We start from the raw sequence: 12,351 nt of genomic DNA, 5'->3' as shown, positions 1-12,351 counted from the left end.
CACCCAGGCGCCCCGATACACCTACCTCTTTGTCATTCTGTGAACCTGTTGAAGCAGAGAATATATTTAGTTAATTTTTATATGTTAGCACCCATAAGAATTCCTGGAGAATATTTTTTTTTTTAAGATTTATTTATTCATTTGAGAGAGAGAGCAGAGGGAAGAGGCAGAGGGAGAAGCAGGCTCCCCGCTGAGCAGGGAGCCCAATGTGGGGCTCGATCCCAGGACCCCGGGATCATGACCTGAGCTGAAGGCAGACGCTTAACGACTGAGCCACCCAGGCGCCCCATTCCTGGAGAATATTACAAGCTCAGTGAATATTTGTTTGAATAATTGAATGAAAATAGGAATTTATGATTGAATGATTTCCATCATGTTGTCAGTATTATCAAATTGCAGGATGCATGTGGGCTAGAATCTGTTGTTCTGGTTCTACGTGAGTCCATAGCACAGTACTATATTCTAAAGAATTATAAAGTTTTTACTTAATCTGCACTGCTAATCCAAAAGTCAGTCTTTATTTGAAAATTAATTCTGGTATACCCTAGATGTCTTAGAAACATTACGATGCCTCCTGGTAAAACTTCCAATTATGTGTTCGTAAATTTGTTTTTAACCTGTCAAGCATACATTGCTTCTCCTGTATCATACCTATTCTATTCTTAGTGAAATCATTGGATTCCAAATCGCAACAGCATGCTTTATTTCAGCAATAATTTAGCAGAGACAAATCCAGTGCTACATGGAAGGATGCTTATTATCTCCTGTACCTCTGCCTCTCACTCATCTAGCACTTTTTCTAACATCTATGACAAAAGGAACTCCCTCCTCCCCGTCTGTTTTGCTCAACAAGCCACTGTAGAAAAATCAGTGAACTGAGAACTGCCAGTCCAGAGACTTGGCCCCAGGGTTGTTGCTATCTTGAGTTAATTAGACTTTGAATTTGTACCTTAACTGCTTTGGGCTTCCATTTCCTCATATATAAAGTGAGGGGGTTGCAACAGATGATAATTGTAAAAAACATAATAACTAAAAAGTTTTTATTAAGCTTTTACCATGTGCAAGGAACTATGCTTTGTGCTTTATATACATTATCTCATTTAATTTTAATCCTCCAAACAAGTTTATAAGGTGTGTCAGTCAGGGTCCAGCAGCAAATGGATGGTACATATCAAATTGAGTAATTTGAGGAGTGCTTCATAAAGGAAGTATACTAAAAACGTGTGAGCAGGGTGTTAGGAAACCACAAGGGATGGTGCAATGCCCAAGACCAGCAACGGAGAGGGAAGTGACTACCTGAGCCCAGAGAGCTCTGTGGAGAAGGCTGCTGGAGCTATGGCTGGGATGCAGCCAGCCCACAGAGACCCTGGAATCAAGACTCATCCCTCACTCTACCCATTCTGGGCAAACCCAACAGGAATCAAGGGCCAACGTAGACTTCTAAAACTGTTCATACCAGCCTCCAGGACCACAGAGCGGGATGGAGAAAGTGAAGAGTATATCTGGAGGGACCAACAGAAGATATCCAGTAATATTCAATATAGTTATTCTGATTTATACATGAGATTACTAAGGGTCAAAGAGTTAGTGACTTACTTAAAGTTACACAGTTGACACAGAACAGGACCAAGATTCAGCCCCTTCCTGTCAGACTCCAGAGCCTGGGCTCCTGACTGCTTCTCAGCTCGGGAGTCCCTTTTTGTACTTCCAGAATTAGAAACAGCCTCAGAGAAGTGATCTAATTCAACCATCTCCCGTAAAGATACTTGAACGAGATGTCTTTCCATTTAGGATTTGAGCCTTGCAGAGACCTCAAGTCACCTTTGAAAAGCTAGTGGTCTTCCTATTCCTACTTGTTTATACTCTGACACGTAATTTTGATTTAGAACCCTGAGTGAGACACTGGTATGGATAAAGTTGTTATACAGTCAAAGGAAGAGAATAGCATTTTTTTATTATATATATATATATGAAAAAATGTCTTTCTTCTGACATGCTGTCGAAATCAAGCATAATTAAAGGATTTTCCTTTTCCAAAGTGTAATGGAGTGTATAGTATGGGGAATGGAGAGGGGAATAAACTGATTATTGGATTTTCCTATTTCTCATGCTGGAATTAGAATACAGCCCAAGACTATGCTAAGTGTTCCAGAAGACCATGGAAAAAGTGAGCAGAATGGAAGATTTTTAAATGAAGTGAAGCCAAAAACTAGGATTAAGCATATTCTTCAATATCTCTGTGAGGGCCCTTAAGAAAAGGAAAGGAAATTCTCATACAGTGAATAGTCAGATTGTTAGTTACTCCTTGCATGAGAATTAAATTTGCTTAAGAGGGAAGACTGTAGTAATTATCTGAGGTCAAGGGGCCCATCCCCAATCTGTCTGCTTCCTTGTCAAATAGAGATAAAAGTCCCACTCAGGACTCTTAGTACTGGGGAACTCTTCCTGCACAAGCATTTCCTGACCTACAAACAGGTTATTGTCCCAGAAAGTCAGTAATTCAGTTGTTGGAAATATGAAGCAAATCTTCTGGAAGCCAAGATGTTATAAAATGTGACTCAAGGCTTGACCAGTCCTCAACACCCATTTAAACCCAGAAATCTAATTCAACTAGCATTGCAAATGTACTTCCTGGTATGAAGCAAGAAGGCAAGTGATAATACTGGGAACTTGGCCTGGCCCTAGCCCAGATCAAGTCCTGTACCTGGCCTGTTCTGAATGCCTCTCAGAGGTCACAACTCTAGCACCTTAAGCCCAAGGGAAGAATGGAAGCTTGAGTTTCACACAGGCTGGAGTGGTAGATTGGTCAGCTTTCTCTTACTAACAGGGCTTGAGAAGGTGCTGTGGGTAAACAGTGAGTGTTTTGGCCTAGATATGCCTCACCTTGAACTCAAATGTCTTTATCTTTTTTTTTTTTAAATACCAGAGTAGGTGATCTATCCTTTATTCCACCTTTTAAAGTAGAATAGTTAAATTTTTGTTTTGATCACTTGACAAACTTCCCAATTTTAGCAGACCGTCTACCCACAAGTAATGAGGTGCTATGAGTGAAGAAAAGGGGCATTTTAGTTATTTTTCAAAAGCCATCACCATGGCCTTGAGAGAATACTCTCAGGAGAAAAAGTTCAGTTCAGGACTCAGTTTTAACTAGCTTGTTAGTCATAAGAAATCTCCAAAAAACCTGGGTATAGGACATCTTTTCCAAGAAAAGTGATTTTTCTGCCACTTGAACCCTAGCTATGCAGGTTTTTAGATTGTTAAATAATCAGCAGCAGCTTCATCAGGACTTGGTAGTGAGTGGAAATGGGGTTAGGACAGAATGAGGGGAAAGAGATTCCAGTGAGTCCTGCTGAACCACTGCTAAGAGTTCCCTCTTTTCAAACAAGCCCTGGGTGTGCAAAAGTCAACTTCTACTTGATGAGAGATTGGGAGGTGAAATGGGCTCATATGTAGCCCTTCCAAAGATAAAGAACTGTGAACTTACCCTAAATTCCCTTTTAAATTAACTTTGATTTAGTAAATTTCCTGGTAACTTTCCCAAACTGGGGAAATAGAAATAGGTGTAAAGTGGTATCTCATAAACCTATCTTTTAGGATAAATGAGTGTTGTGGGGGAGGTGGAGAAAGAAGAAGGTAAGCGGTGAGGGAGGAAAAATGAGAGAAGGAAGGAAAAACGGAAAGGAAGTAAGAAGGAGAGAGTATTCTGCCAGTTGACTTCATTTCCACCCGGATCCACCCACTCTGAGCTTCTGTTGTTGCTTTGTTTATGCAAAGTTAGCGGGGCTAAGACAGAGTGAAGGGCTGAGAGATCCACGCTGAAGAAGGCAAAAATAATTTTTAAAATGCAAACGAAACACACACACACACACACAAGTGTGGACCTGGGCAATCCCAGCAGACTTTGAAATGAAAACACGCTGAGGAGGGGTAGGTGGGAGGCCCAGCGGCAGCGGGGAGCGTAGTCGGTAACCGAGGGAGCTCTGGTGAATATCAGGTTCGGATTAGTGACAACTCAGAAGTCACGCAGGCGGTTGGGGGAGGGAAGTTTGCCAAGGTCTCTGAACTCCACGGAAGAGAGAGCAGCTTTCCTAGGCGCCGGGCGGAGCAGGGCGTACCCAGAGAGACCTCTGTCCCGGCCCGAGCGCTCACACCCTGCCCAGAGATTGAGTTTGTCAGCGATCATAAAATGGGAATTGATTATTCCAACCACCATTGATTAGGGAAGAATGCTTACTGCAGCAGCGGGGGAAAGGTTAAGAGGAAATTGACCTTCTTCTTAGGTGACATAAAGTCATTAGGTAAATGAGATATTCACACAGGAGTTTTAAAAGGTCATGCTCAATTTTTATTTGTAGCCTGAAGAATCAACCTGGCGCGCGGTTTAGGTCAGGGACCCCGGTCTTCTGGACGAGTGGACCTACAGGAAGAGAACTCTCGCAGCGCTGGGCAGGGGCGCGGGTGGAGAGTGGGTTGTGTTGGGAGGATCATGTTGGAATTGGCGGGGGTCTGGAGACCCACTAGCTTTGTACCTCCTGCCTGACCTGTGCGTGCCCGTATCCCTGTGGAGAGCTTCCCGCCGGGCTCTCCTCGGTTGCTTTCGGTGGCCAGCGAAGGGATGTCGGGCAAAGACCAAAGACGGACAATTAAAAACCCTTAACGCTACCAAAGCCGGCCCCTTCTCACCCAGAGTGAAAGTGTGTGTGTGTGTGTTTAAGGAGAGAGAGAGAGATGTATTTATGCACATATTTATCCCTCTGATTATAGGAATTAATCCTCTTATGACTAAAAGGTAACGTCGAAGGACGTCCCTTTGATGTGGAAAAGCATCATTTGTGACTCACATTCAGACTGATTAGGGAATAATTGTTGTTAAACGCTTTACAAGAGGAGAGTGTTTAATTGACGGGCATTCGTAATTTTACGGCTTAGCACAAAATTAAACGTAATTAAAAACTCAGAAATTCCAACTGATTTTCCAATTATTTTTATTGTCTGAGCTAATTGTTACACAAGGGTATCACTTCTCCCCAAAGGCATTAAAGAAAAAAAGGCAACCGTACCTTTCCCAAATCTTCACGGAGAGTATTCGGAGCTTTCTCCAGGTATAGGCCAGGTAAAGGACCTTCCTCCTTTCCCTCCTCCCTGCATCAGGGCCTCACGCTCCTCCCTCCCCGCTGTAATTAAGCGTTTCAGCCGCTCTCCCCTTTCTCTGAGTTCCTGCAACACCTTGGGATGTGAGAAAGTGATGGCAGTTCTCTTCTGCAGATCATTACAGCAAAACTGGAAGTATCCGTAGAAGGCTGATGAATTTCTTGAAGTAACACTTGTCATACATGGCGGAGAGATTAAAAAAACCTAAGTAAACACAACTCTCTGGGGGCGATCCCTCGATGCCTCTTCTGCCTCTGAGTGTGTGGCAGGAGGGAGGTAACAGGCAAACACGGACTGGGAGATGTTTATAAACGTGCACATGAAGACACACAGATGCACGCAGCGGACTTTCTTTTGCCTTTTTTTTTTTTTAAGTTTTTTTTTTTGTTTGTTTTGAGGAAAAGATGAGTAGGAAAAGCTTCTCAGGTGGATTCTGGATTTTTTTTTCCCTAATGCTGGGATTGAGGGCACAAAGCCAAGCTATCTTTGTATGCGTCGCTTCTCTTAATGTCCATACAGATTTATTTAAATACAACATAAGGTTTATAAAAAGTGCTTCAATGTTATGGAAATGAAAACGCATCCTTACAGCTCATCCAGAAGTGGCCCTGTCTTTCCTATCAGACTTGGACGGAATCCTAGAAAATAAAAAATAAAAAAGCATAAAATTAGGCAAAATGTGAATTTATAAATTTCAATTAGTTTAGACTGAGTGTTGAGCGATGGAATGTTTGCGTTTCAGTGTCTTAATTTCTCTGTGATTTTTAGGCTAGAGACTTCAGTGGATTCAAGCTTTCTATCTGGCTTTCCCATCCACCACCAGCACCAGCACCACCCCCCCCCAAAATAAATGATTGCCTCTGATCTGACGTGCCAGGTGAAAATGGGTAGAATTAAAACTGTCAATTCTCTTTCCAACTTGTGTCTTTTGATTGAGTTCAAAAGCTTTTAAAGGTAAAAACGTGCCGATCATTTATATGTATTATTTTTCTCCTATCACAGCTTCTAAGTAAAAGAAAGAAAACGTATTTATATTTTCAAATTCATTTTCCCTGGAAGATTTCAGTCTTCCAGGTAATTTGATGATGGACTATGACACGTGGGAGAACGCCTGCCCCGAAACAGCCCGGTTTACACGAGTGAGCTAAGGGGGTACATTGAAGTCCGGTTTTTCCATTTTTCTACCTAACTGGTTTATTTGGAGCTGAGATGTGGATATTTAAACCTCAAGCTTTCCAAATACTACAATACTATTTTGGAGAAAAGGCTAGAGTAGGCAGAGTTGGGAAGAAAGGAGGAAGGCTCCCTTTGAAAGTTAGAAATGGTGAAAAAGACATGTAATCCGATGTGGAAAATTGAGTAAAAGAGGCAGTGCACACTTTAGCTTAGGCAAAGATTGCTGAGTCCTTTGAAAAAACTGACACGGATTTTCCAGAGATGGGCGGAAAGAGAGAGATGGGGTGGGGGTGGGGGAATCCTAGGGTGGGCATTTTATGTAAATGAGTAAATTCAAAATGTAGTACAAATCCAGTATAGTAAAACTGACAGTTCTGACAGTATTGACAACATAAATATATGTTTGAACACTGCACTTTCAGACACTTAACCGATGAAGCAATAAAAAAATTCGACTACAATATTTCAAATAATCGACATTGATGTTTTGATACATCATTTTTATACTCCGAATCGATCTATCACTCTGGGACTGGTCAATTTTAAGTAAAAATGGGCTGCAATTATTTGCACCTTGGCTAATGATGACCTAATAACAGTCCTCAATTAATTACACCCATACTGTGCTTTCTTCCTTTGGTGTTGGGGGGGTTGGAGGGGAGGCAATTCTTGAGGAACAAAACCTATGATTGTGTCATCCTCCCCTCCCACTTTCTATTCCATTTTTGAGACTATGGAGAGGAGGCAGAATTTCAGAATTAGGAAGGGGTCTTTGGCGATCACAGACACTACAGGCTGAGGTCCCCTCATTTCAGGTAGCCACCAGGTCTGTATTGGAATATGGTTCTCAATTTTACTTTGCCAGATCAAAACTAAATTTCAGAAAACGCAATCAGAAAGTTGAGTGACTCTAAATCTCCCCCAGGCCCCATAATCTTTCCTCTCTTTCAAGGAGTAGATGGAAGAGATTTGCTCAAAGGGAGAACTGAAGATTCCTCTAAGGCTCAGAGTGTGGTGTGTGTCTGGGGGGTTGGAGGGAGAATAAAAATTTTAAGGGAGTATCTAGAGCACCCAGTTGAAGTTGAATCTTTCCTTTCTCCCCTATCGCCTGGGACGGCTCTCCACACCCCTCTGAGGGTTTATAGGCTACTGTTTGAAGCAAACAAACAACAAAAAAGCCACAGTAAGAAAGAAGACAAATCTCTTTGAGAAAGGAAGGAGGACGTTGGTGAGTACTGCATCCTCAAGCCTGCCTTCCCGCAGTTTCCAAGTGTTGGCTTTCTCCTCTCTGCCCGGTGGGCTCTCCAGTGCATTTGCTCACTCCCACTTTTCTTTCCCACTCCTCTCCAAATCTGTGGTAATGGGGGGGGTGAGGGGAGGATAAAGCGAGCTCATTTTGAAAAAGAAATCCTAGACAGGCCCAGGATACGAACTCGCGCGGTGCATTGTGATGTAGGATCCCACAGGCAAGAGACTGTGTTGGGGATGGGGGTGGAGAGCAAGAGCCCAGTTCTCTCCCAAAGGCCAGGCCTCAGCTGCTGCTCCCACCCCTGCGACGCTCCAACCCTTTCTTAAACTCGCACTGAGCCTTGGCCTCCTGACCTAAAACTTAGCTGGTCTCCACTAGTCGGGATTCCAGTGTCTGATTTCTTTCCTCCAAACTTCACAAATGCAGTTTTAGTCCCCTCCAAACCACAGCCAGCTGAGACGCTGGGACGTAAGCAACATGTTAAACAACATTAAGATGCTAATCAAAGACATAGGTGGCGAGTGACCCACATTGGGTGAAGGTGGGAGCCCTAGAAGAGCTCCTTCACCAGAGCATCACCTAGTTCCGAGGGTATCAGCCTCTGACTGAGTCGTTCCAAAGCCATCTGCGCTGGGAGTGGGGGTGAGAGCTAGAAGAGGGGCAGCAGGAAGAAAGAAGAGGGATAGGATTGAGATAGCCGACAGAAGAAACTAGAGAAATAGAAGGAGAGAGGAAGGAAGGGAGCGCGGGAAGGAGCCGGAGACTGCGAGAGCAAGCGCACGTCGTGTTTGGAGCCCCGCCAGATAGCGCTAGAGGGCTATTTATTGAAATACTTTTCCTTCTGCAAGATAGTGAAGCAGCTAAAATTGGGAGAAATAAGACATAAGAGAGAGTAAAAGGAAAGAAAGTACAAAGATTCTACCGCATCTTAGTTAAGAGAATAAATTGTGGGGCACTGTCATGTTATTAATGGGGGTGGGGGGGGATACATGGTAGAAAACCTAAGTGAGGAAAGGACCAACCAACCAACCAAACAAACAAACAAAAAAAGGTCCCCTTCTATCTCTTGATCCCACCTAGGAAGAAAGTGAGCAAAGTTAACAGGTAAGAAAGGAAGTGTAATTCTTCCTAGTCCAACTTTCAGAGTTGCTGGTACATGGCTGGGAAGGTCAGGAACAGTTCACAAGGATGAGCTGAGGTTTATAGAGAAGAGATATTTTTAAAGTAATAGATGGCTGCAAGGGAATGGGGGAGGGAGAAGCAAACACATTATTGGAACCGCCAAATAAAATATATATCAAAAATTCCAACTGTCAGCCAGCAGGTCTGGAGCAGAAGAGAGTCCCTCTGCCTTTGTCCCAGTGATGCTGGGCTCAAGGCTCCTTCGGCAGGGCTGCAATCAAACCCCTCAAATAACAATTTATAAATACTCTGGGAAGCTTGGAGAAAAGAGCTAGACTACAAAAATTCACTGTTGCATTCAGAACTCAAAGAACAGTGAAACAGATGGAGAGAGAAGACCTAGTCTTCAGAGGTGGGGTCCAGAGAGAGTCCGGAAGAATAAAACATTCTGATCCTCTTTACTTGCTCAGGTCAGTAATGCAAGAAAGAAAACTTCTTTCAAATAACACTTCAAAGTATTGATTTTGTTTTATTCTAAAAACTCTAGCATCTCACACATCTAGCTTCTCATTTAAAATTGCACGTTTTTTTACCTGAAACATTTTTTAAATCAAAGTAATAATATCTTTCTTTCAAACCAGCAACAGAACCTCCACAAATAAAAACTAACCTTACAGAGAAAAAAAAAAATCTGCCTAACCCCAAATACTCCAATTCAAAACATTAGCTAAAGTTACAAATAAGATTAAGGTTGGATTTATTTGCTCCTCTAGCAAGCCGTCAGTTATTCTAACTATTGTAAGAAGACAAAAAGGATTTAAACCCAGCGATTTTAATACACAGATTAACACTTCAGACCTCACAGTTCTGAGGAATATGGAGTTATCTGTGCTGAGGACCTATAACTTTCCAGGGGGAAAAAAAAAAAGATGAAACAGGCACATAGGCATTTTAAAGAAAGTGGGCAAATTCACCTAAAATAGAGTCTAGGTTCATAAATGCTCATTTCAAATTAAGTACTCTCCATGAAGCCAATGCCCTTTAAACTGGGTAACTGTAGTGGGATTCATTTATTCTTTTTAAATTTTAAATGTTACCTATAATAGCATTCCATGTTGAAACAAAAAAGAAAAGGAAAAAAAAGAAGCAATTCTCAGAAGTCTTAGGGATGCTTCAATAAGAAAGAAGTGATTAAAAACAGACTAGACTCTTAAATTTGAGAGGCCCCCATTCCCCCCCTCCTATTCACCCCCACCCGATCAGGTCCCCTCCCTTTCACCTCTTTTTTTATGCAGTGCCCCACCCCCACTCCAAAGCTAAGTAGCAGATTTGGGATTCTGAAGAAAAATAGGTTTCAGCATCCATATTTGTTCTGGGGCACTTGTAAAATGCGATTTGTAGAGGGTCTTTAGCCTTCTGATTGTCTTTGAATTGTTTTTACTGAAACAGATCTTTTGCAGTTAATGAGTCCCCACGCAGCTGGACAGCTCCTCTCGGACACTGAGAACTCTAACCCCAAAATGACCCCAATTTGACACCGCAAGATGAAATTTTACCGCCTGTTAAAACCATTTCCAGCCTGAGCAAAAGGAGCTGACTGTTGACGGAGGTGTGTGCCGCCTCCTGCGACCCCCATCTCGTGCCTGTGTCTTGGGCCTGCCCCACCTACTTTTCCTTCACCCCAAATGTGGAAGAACAGATGAGCCTCGCAGCCTGGATGGGGGTGCAGAGGCTGAGACCAGAGCATCAGGAATGTAATATCAGGCTAGAAATCAGAAAGTGTGTGTACCCCACCGCTTTGGAATCGCTTCTCTCGGACTGGCAAAATTGGAGGAGGTAGAGGGAGATCAGAAGTTCTTAAATGTTTTTCAGCTCTGTTAATAAAACATCAGCAAGTTGGTGATTAAAAGTAATAATTTTTGAATTCATCAGATTGGCCAAGAACCGACACCCTGAATCACTTCCAACTTGATCTTGTGTGTAATCTACTGCACTGCGATGCTATTTTACATTTACAGTTTCATAAATGACATGCAACTAGGTAAGTGAAATCTCTTAAGTCGAGTGAAATTCGGGGTTCTCCCCTTAGGCAATTGGTGAATTTTTAAATGATGCAGATTTTCCTCCATTAGGGCTTCATTTTTAACACTCACACTTCTTAACTGAAGTCTCTGGAGTTAAAGATGATTCTGGTGTGTTTTTTTTCTTTGACTCTATCTTAAAATGTCCTATTTCTCTCTCCCTCCTACATCAACCAGATTGTCCCTGTAGTTTGCTTTAATATATTCAATACAATGCAAAAGAAGTTACAGAATATTAGAAAGTAAGGAAGAAAGGAGTTCAGGTTAAAATGATTAAAACACATGAAAATCGAGTTTAAGCTTTTTTTTTTTCTTTTGTAAAACCCAAGATTGTTATGGAATTATCAACCCATTATTAGTTTAACAACTGTTTGAAAATACAGAAATCATCAATCGCTTTGAATTGTTTTTACTCGGATGCACTTCCATGTAAGAAATTTATGTATTTTTTAATACTAGTGAAGTTTTCCTAAATAAATGCTGTGGGGGATGCTAACTCACTTCACAGTACCACTATGAAAAAAAGCGGTGGTAAAAGCAGCAGAAGGTAGCAACGTTGCATGTTTAAACTCTGCAATGTATAGGTTTGATTCGAAGTTGATCTTCTACAAAAGGAGCGTTTATCAAGGAAATTGAGTTTCTTTTTTAAAAGAGAAGTAATTGGCACTTACTATACAGGCTATTTAAAACAACAAGAACCCTATTGGCGACAATACATACGCAATATTGAAAATATGAACAACTGGAAGAATAAAAACTAAAAATCACTATAAACTTATCAGCTAGCGGCGCTGAACCGGCAAGTCGGATCCAGCAATTTCAAGATCTCTAGTAGAAACGCTCCGCAGGCGAGACCAGACTGTTACTTTTCTCTCATCCTTCCCACCCCGGCTAAACTGAATTCACATAACCGCCGCTTGAAATAAAATTCTGCAAGACAACTTTTTTACTTTTGTGTCTTCTTTCCTTTTCTACTCACCTTTTCTTAAATGTCGACGAGAAATTCAGCAACAAATAAGGAGGATGCTTTTAATCTTGGAGTTCTTCTAGGGAAAAAATAGGAGGGGGACGGACCCTCCCCACAACCTGCCGGTTTCATACCCGTTGGATCATACAGGCTTGAAGCCCGGCGTAAAAGTGCTGGAAGTCTGGTCTAGACTCTCCTCTCCGAAGCTCCGAGTGCCCGGCCGTCCCTGCTCTGGTCAACTGGGCAAATACCTCGCAGTCCGCAGCCCCGCGCCCTGGCGTCGCCCTACCCTCGCTTCTGCCAGCCCCTCCGCACTATCTTTATATGTGAGGGCCGATTTCCCGCAGACATCATTGTTATGATGGCTCATTTAATCAAACTGTTTAATTGCTCTGGTAATCACTATCATCATCACAGGTGCTCAATCATTCATTATTTTTGGAGGGCTTTATTGACCTCCGGAGCTCATTCCCCAGCCCTATTAAAACGGGGCCAAATTTCTCCGACTTAGCTTGGAGACTCAGCAGGCTGCGATCTAAGCTCAGTTGAGTGTTGCCTGAAAGCTTACAGTGAAGCAGAGAAGATGGAAAGCCCCCCCCCCCCCC

This window comes from Neomonachus schauinslandi, chromosome 9, assembly GCF_002201575.2.
Source record: "Neomonachus schauinslandi chromosome 9, ASM220157v2, whole genome shotgun sequence".
Lineage (NCBI taxonomy): Eukaryota > Metazoa > Chordata > Mammalia > Carnivora > Phocidae > Neomonachus > Neomonachus schauinslandi.
The sequence above is the reverse complement of the archived record's forward strand: the minus strand, read 5'-3'. Positions refer to the sequence as shown.